This window comes from Lolium rigidum, chromosome 7 (genome assembly GCF_022539505.1).
Source record: "Lolium rigidum isolate FL_2022 chromosome 7, APGP_CSIRO_Lrig_0.1, whole genome shotgun sequence".
NCBI lineage: Eukaryota > Viridiplantae > Streptophyta > Magnoliopsida > Poales > Poaceae > Lolium > Lolium rigidum.
In genome coordinates, this window is record NC_061514.1 from 4,329,386 (window position 1) to 4,341,926 (window position 12,541).

Below are 12,541 nucleotides of genomic sequence, written 5' to 3' on the forward strand. Positions count from 1 at the left end.
GCGCAGGCCAAACTGCTAAATTGTTGGTCAGGGGTGGTGGTTTGCCGGGGATGGCCGCCATAGCTGTTAGGGTAGAGATGGCGGATGCATCACCGTGCAGCGATCTTGACGACGTCCATGGTCGGGGAGGTGGTGGAGGTCCTCTCCCGATGGTGCCATGACCAGCAGTGGAGGTTCATGGCTGAACTGGGTGGTGGTGGAAACCCTAGATCTCGATTTGGGGTTCTCCTGTGCCGCCTCCCCTGCCATCTTCACTGCGTGGTAGGGCCGGATCCGGTGGGGATCGACCCTGCTTTGTCATCACCATTCTCCTTGCTGGCCTAGCCTTTGGGTCGTTGGTAGGGTTTGGTGCAGCAGCTTGCAGGTTGCCGATGGGTGGTGTGGGGGCTGCTCGTGGGTTTCGAATGAAGGTGGCGGTCCTAGAGTTCCTCTTGTGCCAAGATGACGATCTATTTGATGCATGTCCTTCTGGTTTTAGCTGGAGTGTTGATTTCCGGAAGGCTCCACCGGCGAATGTAACAGTTCACCTTATGTCTTGAGTTTGCTGGAGGGTGGTATTCGGTCGTGCGCGCCCATGCTTTTGTTCCGACCGTTTGGTTTTGGAGGGGGCTGCGCGAAGCTCTGTTCTGTGTTGCCATCAGATGACATTCTAGTCCATGGTGAAATCAGAGGTGGAGAATATCATGAAGGCCAGACTGGAGGACTAGCGATGGAGTTTCAAGTCTTTATGTTGTTGAGGGACTTACTTGGTATTCTAGGTTTTCTAGCAGCAGTATGCAAGTGATGGCGGCAGCATAGGTGAAGTTCATTTTAGGTTGAAAATTCAAGGTCTAACTTTAATTGGTTGTGTCTCTCAATGACTTTGTTGAAGGCATTGTTTTGAGAGTGAGACTATCTTCTGGGTGAAAATCTACGATCTTTTGATCGGGCTATGACGGTATTTGTGCACTATTCTCTTCTTGAAGGCATCGTTTTTGCAGAGCCTGAAGTTTAGGTGTTATTTTGGTGGTGGATATACTCTTGCTACTAGTGTTGGAATACCGTGGCGGGGCTTTTATTTTCTTAGTTTTATTTTTCCTATATAGATGTGTGCATCCGTATTATTATTAGGTTGTTACATTGTTGTAGAGGCTATGTGTTGATATCTTTCAGTATTAATATATTTTCTTTATTGAAAATAAAATCATCCGAAAGCCCTAAACGTGCACGGGCACTTTCCCCCTCTGCTCGTTGCTGTCGTGGTTGATGCCCTTGTACCACATCGCGCATGCCACGTACACGGCCAGGTCGACGAGCGAGAGCCCCGCGAGGAGGAAGTAGAACCTGTCGAGGTGGCCGGAGTTGAGGTTCCCCGGGATCCACCCGGGTCTCCTGTCTCCGGCGGTGAGGCTGGTCACCGCGCTGACGAGCATGATGCTCACGTAGTTCCCAAGCGAAATGGACGCCATGCACAGCGAGCTGCCGAAGCTCTTGACGCCGTCGGGCGCCTGCCCGTTGAAGAACTCCAGTTGCCCCACGTACATGAACACCTCCGACGCCCCGATCAGAGCGTACTGTGGCACCTGCCACAGCACGCTCAGGGAGCTCGGCTGATCCGGCGCGGACGGGGGCACTCGCTTGAGCCGCTCCACCTCCACCACGCCCGCCACCACCATCGCCGCCATGCCGATCACCAGCCCGACGCCCATGCGCTGCAGCTCCGTCAAGCCTTGCGGGTTCCCGGACAGCCTCGCCATGACCGGCACCAGCACACGCCGGTAGATGGCGATGAATGCCAGCACGCTGAGGATGTCGAACACCGACATGCTCGCCGCCGGCACGTGGAACGACCCGATATTTGTATTCATGGTGGTGCCCTGCTCCACGAACAGCGACGCCATCTGGGTGAACACCACCGAGTAGACGATGGTGCACAGCCAGATGGGAAGCATCTTGAGGATGCACTCACCTCCTCCACCTGCGTGACCGTGCAGAGCCTCCAAGGGTTTTTCAAGCTCTCCGGATTGCGGTACTCTTCGTCGGTCACTGTCGCCGCCTTGTCGAGATACCTGAGCTGGTCACTATGCAGGATCTTCCTGATACCGGCGTCCCTGTACGACTCGTCGCCGTCCAGCTCGTGGAGAAGATCGCCGCGGGTGGGCGCGTCGGCACTCCATTTGCGGGACGCGGCGACGAGCACCTGCGCGATGCGGGTGAGCGGGTTGCCGCTGGGCTTGAAGTAGCGGTAGTTGGGGGTGCCGAGGAAGAAGAGCACGAGCGCCAGAGCGGCGGCGGCGGCCGAGACCCAGAATCCCATGACCCACTGGCCGGCGTCCTCGTAGTATACCAGCACCGTGTTGGAGAAGAGGGAACCCACGTTGAGCGCCAGGTAGAAGTAGCTGAAGAAGGCCACCTTGGAGCGTGCCTCCACCGGGTCCGTCTCGTCGAACTGGTCCGAGCCTAGCGTCGCGATGGACGGCTGGTACCCGCCGTTGCCGAACGCGATCATGTATGTCGACAGGTAGAACAGCGCGACGCCGGCTGTCGATGGCGGGTCGCAGGCAGTCTCCTCATCGCCACACCCTGACGGCTTCACCAGCAGGAACCACGACGTGAGTGACAGTATCACCAGTCCCTACGTTCAGAATTCAGAAGTTCAGAGCAGCACACACATTTGAGTGAAATCCGATCCAGAGAATAATTAAGCCTGTAGGGTCGATCAACCAGTGTGACTCTAGATTGGGCGTACCGTGACATAGATCATCTGGAAGACGGCGCAGGTGATGTAGCGACCCCAGTACGAGTCGCTCATGAAGGCGCCAATGAGGGAGAAGATGTACGGTGCCGGTCCATTTGCTGATGCTGTTGGCAGCCTCGGCGTTGTCCTGGTGAAGCACCCTCCGGAGGAACACCACCAGGTTCACCCCGACGCCGAAGAAGGCGCACGTCACAAGTCCATAGTTCACTGCATCGTCAGAATTCAGGAAGAGAAACGATCGATCGTGTCAGGCACACAAAATTCAATCTATTCATTCGTTGCTGTCTGAGGAAAACAGAACCAAGCTGAGCAAGATCAACTAGAGCATGAGTTTACCTAGCAGCAGGATGGAAGATTTCCATTTTCCAGTGTTTGCTTTCACAGCTGGGTTTCCACGTCTGTCCATTGACCCATCTTCAGTTATGGGAGATATGGTCTTCGAGTTGACGGTGTTTGGGTCCATCACCATCTTCAGTCAGTTGTCCAAAGATTTCACGCTTAGCCTGCTTCTTCAGAACATTAAATTAATAAAACAAACCAAAGTAGAGAAGCAGGCGCGCTTATCGCCATGTGCAGGGTCTCATCTCTGTATATGTCACTGGTACATTTTTAGTATATCAAAGACTACATGTTGGTGATACAGTAACTATATAATCCAGATCAGTTTTGTGCTTATGCACATCAGCGATCGAATCTAAGCCAGTCATATATGTGAATACAAGAGCAGTGTGAAGAGTGAACAGATCGAAGCGGCGACACATGCGAGAGCTATCGCCCATTGCATCATGCATGGTACATGTAATCACGGTAACACGGGCAAGATCGATTGCACACATGTGCACTACACACCTTCGTTGATGAACCCTCCGGTGCAAGAGCGCAGCTTCTTCTCAGGCGACGGGGACGAGCGCCACTTCAAAAACGAAACCACCACCGCGTCTAAGACGGGAACCAGCGCCACCTCAAGCCCAGAAGACACCTCGATCAAACCGGGCAGGCCTCCAGACATTTACAGAGCAAACCGCACTGAGTAGAAGAGACCGCCGTCCTTCACCTGTCGGCAATGGGGTTGGAGAAGGAAATGAGTGTGTTCGTGAGGTGAACCAGGGGTGGGGTGGCCGTGTATTTATGGACGTCGGGGGGCGCGCGACGGCAGTGTAGCTGTGCCTGTGCTCGACTAGATGGAGTTGCGCTGTTGGTGAGCAGTACGTTTTGGTTTTCTCCTTCTCGAGAAATGAGTTTTTTTCTACATGTGGAGTAGGACCTGTAGCCTCTGCATGATGCATGAAATGATGCAAATAGCCGTTTTATTACCAAATTCAATATTAAGTATATTACAAATCAAGGATTATATAAAGTGCATACATAAATCAATCATCCATTTCATAGTATACCAGTATGTCGCCAACTACCCTGACTGTATATATATGTTGAGCGATCGACAGAAGCTGGTTGGATCCAGTAACCTTAGACTTCCTCTGCTTCAACGGAAATAGGAAAAACTATTTCTGAATCCAGTGAGTAGCTGAATGAATAACCTGTAAAAAAAGTTTGCACCTCTTGAATTATTAAAAATAATGTTGTTTCTACAGATTAGATCCATATATACCAACATAATGCCAAAACATCAATGTATATTCTAGCCCATTTTTCTTATCAATTATTTACAAAGTTTATTAGTGGTGTTTTAGTTTTTGCAAGTATGTTTGAAAAAAAGTAGTATGCCCATTCAGTAGGTATGCAACTATGCATACAAAGATTTCACTGAAAAGACACCATTTGTAGTGAGCTTCCAAACAAAATTGTGTAGATAATCTTATAAATGCATTGTCGATAGTCTTGGGCATAAGTGTAACTATGGTAAAACGTATTACTAGTTAGGGCCCTTCTAAGCCAATGTTCAAAGGGTTTTATGACATAATATTTGAAACGGAATTTTCTTATGTTGCACAATGTTATACAAATATATGTATTGGTGCGCTAGTGTCATCTCTCCAAGCCAAATATCCTACCAGAATCTAGTATTGGTACTATCTCCAATTTCAAAATACCTCTATTGAAGAAATGCTCATTAACTTGCACAAGGCCTTTCCAAGGTGGAGAATCGGTAGGCCTTGCGAACTTGTGATAGATTATTTTATTAAGATGCTTATCGTGTAATAACTCTTGTCACGCACACCTTTCTTATTTAGTAATTTAAATAAACATATGTTGACTAAGCACTTTATTCTTAAGTTCAAGAATCATTTGCTAAGTAATTTACAAATAGTATTCCATTTTAGCATCTGATATTTGTTTCTCATCATTTCCAGGAACAACCTTAGGTATTTCAACATAGACAAACTAGTCGGAACGGAATTAACAGAGACAAGTCGGTCTCCATATGAGAGTAACTTGCCTTACAACATATAGCCTTCTCATCGAAGCAACTCTCAGTTGGATTCCATTCCAAAATTACAAAGTTTTCTATAATGGATAGGTACCCCACGATACCTGAAGGAAAATTACCAGACTCACAACCAAAAAAATATTACTTCTATGAAAATTAATCTTAGGTCTAGACAGTTGTTCAAAGATACACAATATTAGTTTCATGTTAACATGTTTCTCTAGATCATGTTCCATGAAAAAATTGTATCGTCAACATATTGTAGAACAAAAATCCCTCCCTCAACTAAATGAGGGTTGAGCCCCATACCTTGCCATCCTCCTTTGACCGTGCAATGCGAATTGCCAATATCTCTGCATAGGATTGGCTTTTATTTTAAAAAATCTAGTTTGCAGATAGTAGTCAATATCATCATTGACCTAATTCTTACACTACCTCCTTGCACAAAGGTCGCAATCCATTTACGTAACTTTGATTTGAAACTTTTCATGCACATAACCTGTTGCAAGAAGAACCATTTTACTTTGTCCGTAAGCTTTCTAAAAGTCTATCTTAGAAATAACACCATCCATTTCATTTCTATGAAGTTCATAAATGGTTTCATGCAGGACAACTACCCCTTCTTGAATATGTCTGCCAAACATAAAAGCTATTTGAGTGGGTCTAATCACCTTACGAGTAATCTTCGTAATTCGATTAGTGGTTACTTTAGTAAGAAAATGAAATTAAGAACACATATAGGTTTATATTGTTCTATTTGTAGTGCATTTTCCTAATTTCGTAAAACAGTGATAACACCAAATTTCAACTTGAACAATGGCAAATCTATCTTAATAACATACAATTTTTTTAATAAAATGCACCCGGGAAACCATATGGTCCAGGTGATTTAGCTATGCTCCATTTAAGAGATGGCTTTGAACACCTCATTCTAAGTGAAGTCGGATGTTAGAAATCCATTCTCCACCGGAGACAGGTGCGGTATATGCTCATTGTTATCCACTACCATAGATAAATTATTCAGACGGATACAGGTGCGGTGCGGGGACATATCAGGTGAAAATGGAGAAGTTCTGAAAATCTGCAAAATCTTGTCCTCAGCCCTTAGATCATGCACGAACGACTAGATTGAAGTCTTCATCCCACCACCAACCAGCTCTCACACATTTGTAGAAAACCCCCTGTTACTTTTCCCGTGGAGTAATTCCTGGACCTTCCTTAGTCCTCACGATTCAGAGATGGGTTGGAGAAACCTATTTTCATCCTGATTTGGATAGCTAACGAAACGAGCAGACTCATGGATCTTGAGGTTTGGAAAAACTCATGTATATTCACCATCCCGCTCCATCGCTAATTACCAGAATTAGATCTGAACATTCATGACTAAGGCGAATCGCATTGCAAAAAAGGAAGGAAATAAAAAAAAATCGAGGTGGACGGGGGGGGGGGGGAACCCCATCGGTTGTTATTCATACTCGAAAGCGGCCAAGGAGCCGGTCCATGTACACAGAGGGGAAACAGGGGGGGGGGGAGACTTTATTCTATGTAACAATTCTCATAAGAAGGTGGGATCGGAGCCGGTCCAGCGGCTCCCGGTCGGCGGGGCGGAGCCTCCATCTCCAAAGAGATAGGTCGTCGCAGGCTCTCCGAAGGGTCGAGGCGGGCGGATGTGCCACCCCGTTGAAGACGAGGTCATTCCGGGACTTCCAAATGGACCAAAGGATGGTCGCAAGCCCGAACTGCCACATGCACGGGGGGCCCGGCTGCGTGGGATCCGGGAGATCCCAAACGGAGAAGCGGGAGACAGGGATTGGGACATCCAGTCTAGCCCAGAGCTCAGCAGCTCCAGGGCAGTCGAAGAAGAGGTGGCGCCCAGTCTCGGGGGCGCCGCAAGCAGCACACGCGGAAGAGGGGGCGCACCCCTTGCGGAAGAGGTTCGCCCGAGTGCTCAGACGGTCGATGTCAAGGAGGTATGCAAAAATCTTGACCTTGGTGGGGATCCGAAGGGACCAGGTCAAGCAGGCCGACGTGTCGAGGGGCCGCGCCGGCGAGAGGGCGCGGTAGGCCTCACGGGAGGAGAAGCGTGGTGTCGAGGGCGAGTCGATGAAGCGGCAGTCCTCTCCCTCCTGGAGAGCAGTGGCGTCGATGAGGCGCTGGACGTCGAGGAGCTCGGCCTCGGCAACTCTGGTGAGGCGGTCCTGGAGACTCAGCCCCTGCGAGACCACAAGGGTCACGGAGGCATGGCGTCGAGTGCTGTGGGAGAAAAGGGCGGGGAAGCGCGTCGCGAGCGGTTCCCCAGGGAGCCACCTGTCGAGCCACAAGGAGGTGGTGCGGCCACTCACAACCGTGACCCTGGTGATGGCGCGGTAGAGCGGAAGGCACTCCGCGACGATCCTCCCCAGGAAGGAAGGAGAGGAGGAGGGGTCACCGAAGTCGCCACCTGTGTGGGAAAAAAACCAAGTCTTCCAGGGTAGAGGGTTAGATTGGTGGAGTTTGTGGATGAAGTTTAGCAGCAGACACCTGTTCTGCCTGTGGAGATCCTTGATGCCGAAGCCGCCCTCCTGTTGAGACAACAAAACTTTATCCCAAGCGATTAGACAACGAGCACCAGAACAAGAATCCTTCCCGGTCCAAAAAAAGGCACGGCGCCTCTTATCAATACTCTCAATAACCCCACGAGGTAGCAAATAGGAGCACATGTAGTAGGTGGCAAGATTATTCAGAACAGAATTACACAACACAAGCCTACCCCCAGCAGATAACAGATGCGCGCGCCAGCCAGAGAGCCTACGGTCGAAGGAAAGTACCAAAGGTGCGAAGGCCGAGGCCGGAAGCTTGGTAGGCGAGAGAGGAAGACCCAGATAGGTTTGAGGGAAGGAGGAGATTGGGCACCCTAAGATGGAGGCCATATCCGCCGCGACAGTCGCCTGGGTGTGCATGGGGATGAAGCAAGATTTGTGGAAATTGATTGCAAGCCCTGTGGCCAGAGCGAAGTCATCGAGGACACGCTTAAGGCAGGTTGCCGCCTCCACGGAGGCTTGGCACAGGATAAGGGTATCATCGGCGTATTGAAGGACGGGACACGGGGTATCCAGGGAGAGAGGGTGGGACAAGGACCCCGCCTCCCACGCGGAACGGATAAGGCGTTGCAGCACATCCGCCACAATGATGAAGAGGTAAGGGGAGAGAGGATCTCCTTGGCGAAGACCATTCCGGCAACGGATCCAATCATCGGGCACACCATTTAGCAAGATGGCGGTGTGCCCCGTGCTCAGGATCAGTTCCATCCAGTGGCACCAACGTTCGTCGAAGCCCCTGGCCCGCAAAATCTTTAGAAGGCTGGCCCAATTAACCGAGTCGAAGGACTTGCGGAAATCGATTTTGAACACGAGGGTGGGCGCCTTTCTAGAATGGCAGCAACGGAGAAGGTCGGCCGCATAGAGGATGTTCTCTGAGATACGCCTACCGGAGAGAAAACCAGTCTGATCAGCGTCAACGAGGGAGTGAATAGCAGCCTGAAGCTGGGTGGTAAGAACTTTGGTGATAGCTTTCATGATGCAATTTTGTAGGGAGATGGGCCGGAACTGGGATGGATGGACAGCCGCGTCAATTTTGGGAAGGAGCACCAGGAAGGCTCGGTTGATTCTAGTGAGGTCAATAGAGCCGTCGAAGAAGGAAGAGAAAACCTCGAGGATGCCCTGGGAGACGGTGGGCCAAAATGTGTTGAAGAAAGCAGGGCCGAACCCGTCAGGACCAGGGCTGGACTGCTTGTTCATGGTGAAGAAGGCATTTTTAACCTCTTCCGGGGTGAAAGGGGCAGTGAGCCCTGATACGTCTCCAACGTACCTATAATTTCTGATGTTCCATGCTTGTTTTATGACAATACTTACATGTTTTGCTTGCACTTTATAATGTTTTTATGCGTTTTCCGGAACTAACCTATTAACAAGATGCCACAGGTGCCGGTTCCTGTTTTTTGTTGTTTTTGGTTCCAGAAAGGATGTTCGGGCAATATTCTCGGAATTCGACGAAACGAAGACCAAAGATCATAATTCACCGAGACGGACCAGGACACCGAAGGGGAGTCAGAGGGGAGGCCTGGGCCCCCCACACCATAGGGCCGCGCGGGCCAGCCCCTGGCCGCGCCGGCCTATGGGGAGGGCACCCTGTTGCCCCGCCTGCGCCGCCTCTTCGCCTATATAAGCCCTTTCGACCTAAAAACTCGATACCGATTGACGAAACTCCAGAAAGACTCCAGGGGCACCGCCACCATCGCGAAACTCCAATTCGGGGGACAGAAGTCTCTGTTTCGGCACCCTGCCGGGACGGGGAAGTGCCTCCGGAAGCCATCTCCATCAACGCCACCGCCTCCATCATGCTCCGTGAGTAGTTCCCCCATGGACTACGGGTTCTAGCTGTAGCTAGTTGGTATTATCTCCCCCATGTACTTCAATACAATGATCTCATGAGCTGCCTTACATGATTGAGATTCATCTGATGTAATCGGTGTTGTGTTTGTTGGGATCCGATGGATTGTTACATTATGATTAGTCTATCTATATAAGTTTGTGAAGTTATTGTTGCTGCAACCATGTTGTGTTTAATGCTTGTCACTAGGGCCCGAGTGGCATGATCTTAGATTTAAGCTCTATACTTATTGCTTAGATTGTATCTACAAGTTGTATGCACATGTCTATGTCCGGAACCAAAGGCCCCAAAGTGACGAGAAATTGGGACAAGCCGGAGGGGAAGGCTTAGATATGAGGATCACATGTTTTCACGGAGTGTTAATGCTTTGACTCCGGTGCTCTATTAAAAGGAGTGCCTTAATTTCCAAGTAGATTCCCTAGAGGCCCGAGTCGCCACCTAGCTGGTAGGACAAAAGATGTTGTACAAGTTTCTCATTGCGAGCACGTATGACTATATATGGGAAACATGCCTACATGATTAATAATCTTGATGTTCTGTCTTAATGCTATTTCAATCCTATCAATTGCCCAAGCTGTAATTTGTTCACCCAACACTTGTTATTGGAGAGTTACCACTAGTGTAGATAGTCGGGAACCCCGGTCCATCTCTCATCATCATATACTCGTTCTACATGTCATTGGAAGTAGTATCAACTATTTTCCGGTGCCATTGCTCTCATATTACTGCTCTTGCTGTACTGTGTTCTTGTTACTATTGCTCCCATATTACTGCTTTGCTTTCACATCACCCCTGTTACTAGTGCTTTTCCGAGTGCGACTGAATTGACAACTCGATTGTTAAGGCTTATAAGTATTCTTTACCTCCCCTTGTGTCGAATCAATAAATTTGGGTTTTACTTCCCTCGAAGGCGTTGCGATCCCCTATACTTGTGGGTTATCAAGACTATTTTTCAGGCGCCGTTGCCGGGAGGCATAGCTCTACTCATAAGTTCACCTGGGGAGTACACTCTACCTCTCTCTCTGTTTTATTTTATTTTGTTTTGCTTAGTTTACTTTTGTCTAGTTTATTTGTGCTTAGTTTATTTCTGTCTAGTATTACTTTGCTTAGTTTACTTTTGTCTAGTTTGTTTTTGTTTTGTTTTATTTTCCTTATATACCCGAAAATCCATAAAAATTTGAAAAACCGAAAAATTAAAAACTGTTGCTATGGGAGAACCTACAACCTACTTGGAGCTTATAGAATATTATAATAATTATAGAGAATCAAGAGCGGGAAAAGTGATGAGTCTTGTGATAGAAAAATTGAATACAATTGCTAAAATCTTGCTTAAACGCCATGATATAAACTGTTGCTCTCAACAGGACACTAAACATCTTAAATTTCAATGTGGCTTTAGTGAGGAATTTTTAATTAAGAACTATAATCGGAATAGCTATATTCATTTTGAGTTTGAAGAGGTAGAACAATTTGTCATATTTATGGGAGCCTCTGAGATAGAATCCTTCATGGTTAAAAATTATGAAACTTGTGTTGTTTGTAAGGACCTTAAAGATTATGTCTCTTCTATCCTTAATTTTTGCAATGAAAGTTACACTGATAATCCTTATATCATTGATTATAAAGAGAGACTCATTAATGCACAAGAATGCACTCACAATTTGCGGGAACCGGTGGAAGAAGAAATTGATGAACTCTGAAAGCTCATTGGATGAAAAAGAGGAGGAAATTGATGAACCTGAAAGCTCATTGGATGAAAAAGAAGAGGAGAGTGATGAACAAAAGGAGGAAGAATGGATAAGCTACCCATGCCAACCTTCTAATGAGAGTAACTCTTTATCTCTTACACTATTTGATTGTCCTCCATGCTTACCAAAGGAGGTTGAATATTATGTTCCTGTGGATTCTCTTGAAATATTCCCTATGAGTAAAACTTGTGAGAATAATTATGCTCCTGTTATCTACGATAATCCATGTTATTTTGATAAATCTTATGGTAATGCTTTGTTTATGCCTGATGTCGAAATTTGCATGGTACTAAAACACCTCTCTATATGCTGAAAATTTTGAATTTACTCTTGTTTTATCTTCTTATGCTTGTCACTTGGTTCTTCATGAATTTATTTGTGTACAAGATTCCTATGCATAGGAAGTGGGTTAGATTTAAATGTGTTTTGAACTTGCTTTTTGATGCTCTCCTTTGCTTCAATTTCTATTTTTCATGTGAGCATCATTAAAATTTGCTGAGCCCATCTTAATGGCTATAAAGAAAGAACTTCTTGGGAAATAACCCATGTCTTTATTTTGCTACTGTTTTGTTGTGTCTTGGAAGTTGTTACTACTGTAGCAACCTCTCCTTACCTTTATTTTATTGCAATGTTGTGCCAAGTGACGCCTCTAATCGAAGGTTGATGCTAGATTTGGATTTCTGCGCAGAAACAGATTTCTATCTGTCACGAATCTGGGCTGTTTTCTCTGTAGGTAACTCAGAAAAATATGCCAATTTACGTGCGTGTTCCTCAGATATGTACGCAACTTTCATTAGTTTTGAGTTTTCTGATTTGAGTAACGGAAGTACCTGTTTAAAATTCGTATTTACTGGCTGTTCTGTTTTGGCAGATTCTGTCTCTGTTTTTTGCATTGTCTCTTGTGGACTTTAAGCAAGGCTTTCTAGACGTGGAGAGCTGTAGCTAATGTTTTATTGAGTTCTTGCAATGTGTCACTACAGGACCAAAGTGGATTAAAGTTTTTTGAGTACTAACCCCTCTAATGAAGTTTATGAGAAGTTTGGTGTGAAGGAAGTTTTCAAGGGTCAAGAGAGGAGGATGATATATGATCAAGAAGAGTGAAAAGCCTAAGCTTGGGGATGCCCCGGTGGTTCATCCCTGCATATTTCAAGAAGACTCAAGCGTCTAAGCTTGGGGATGCCCAAGGCATCCCCTTCTTCATCAACTTATCAGGTTTCTTCTATTGAAACTATATTTTTA

General features: G+C 47.1%; 1 pseudogene; it reads right to left on the reverse strand.

The window, feature by feature from the left end:
- Positions 1-1,196: 1,196 nt before the first annotated feature.
- On the reverse strand, positions 1,197-3,200 carry LOC124670167 (annotated as a pseudogene).
- Positions 3,201-12,541: the final 9,341 nt, after the last annotated feature.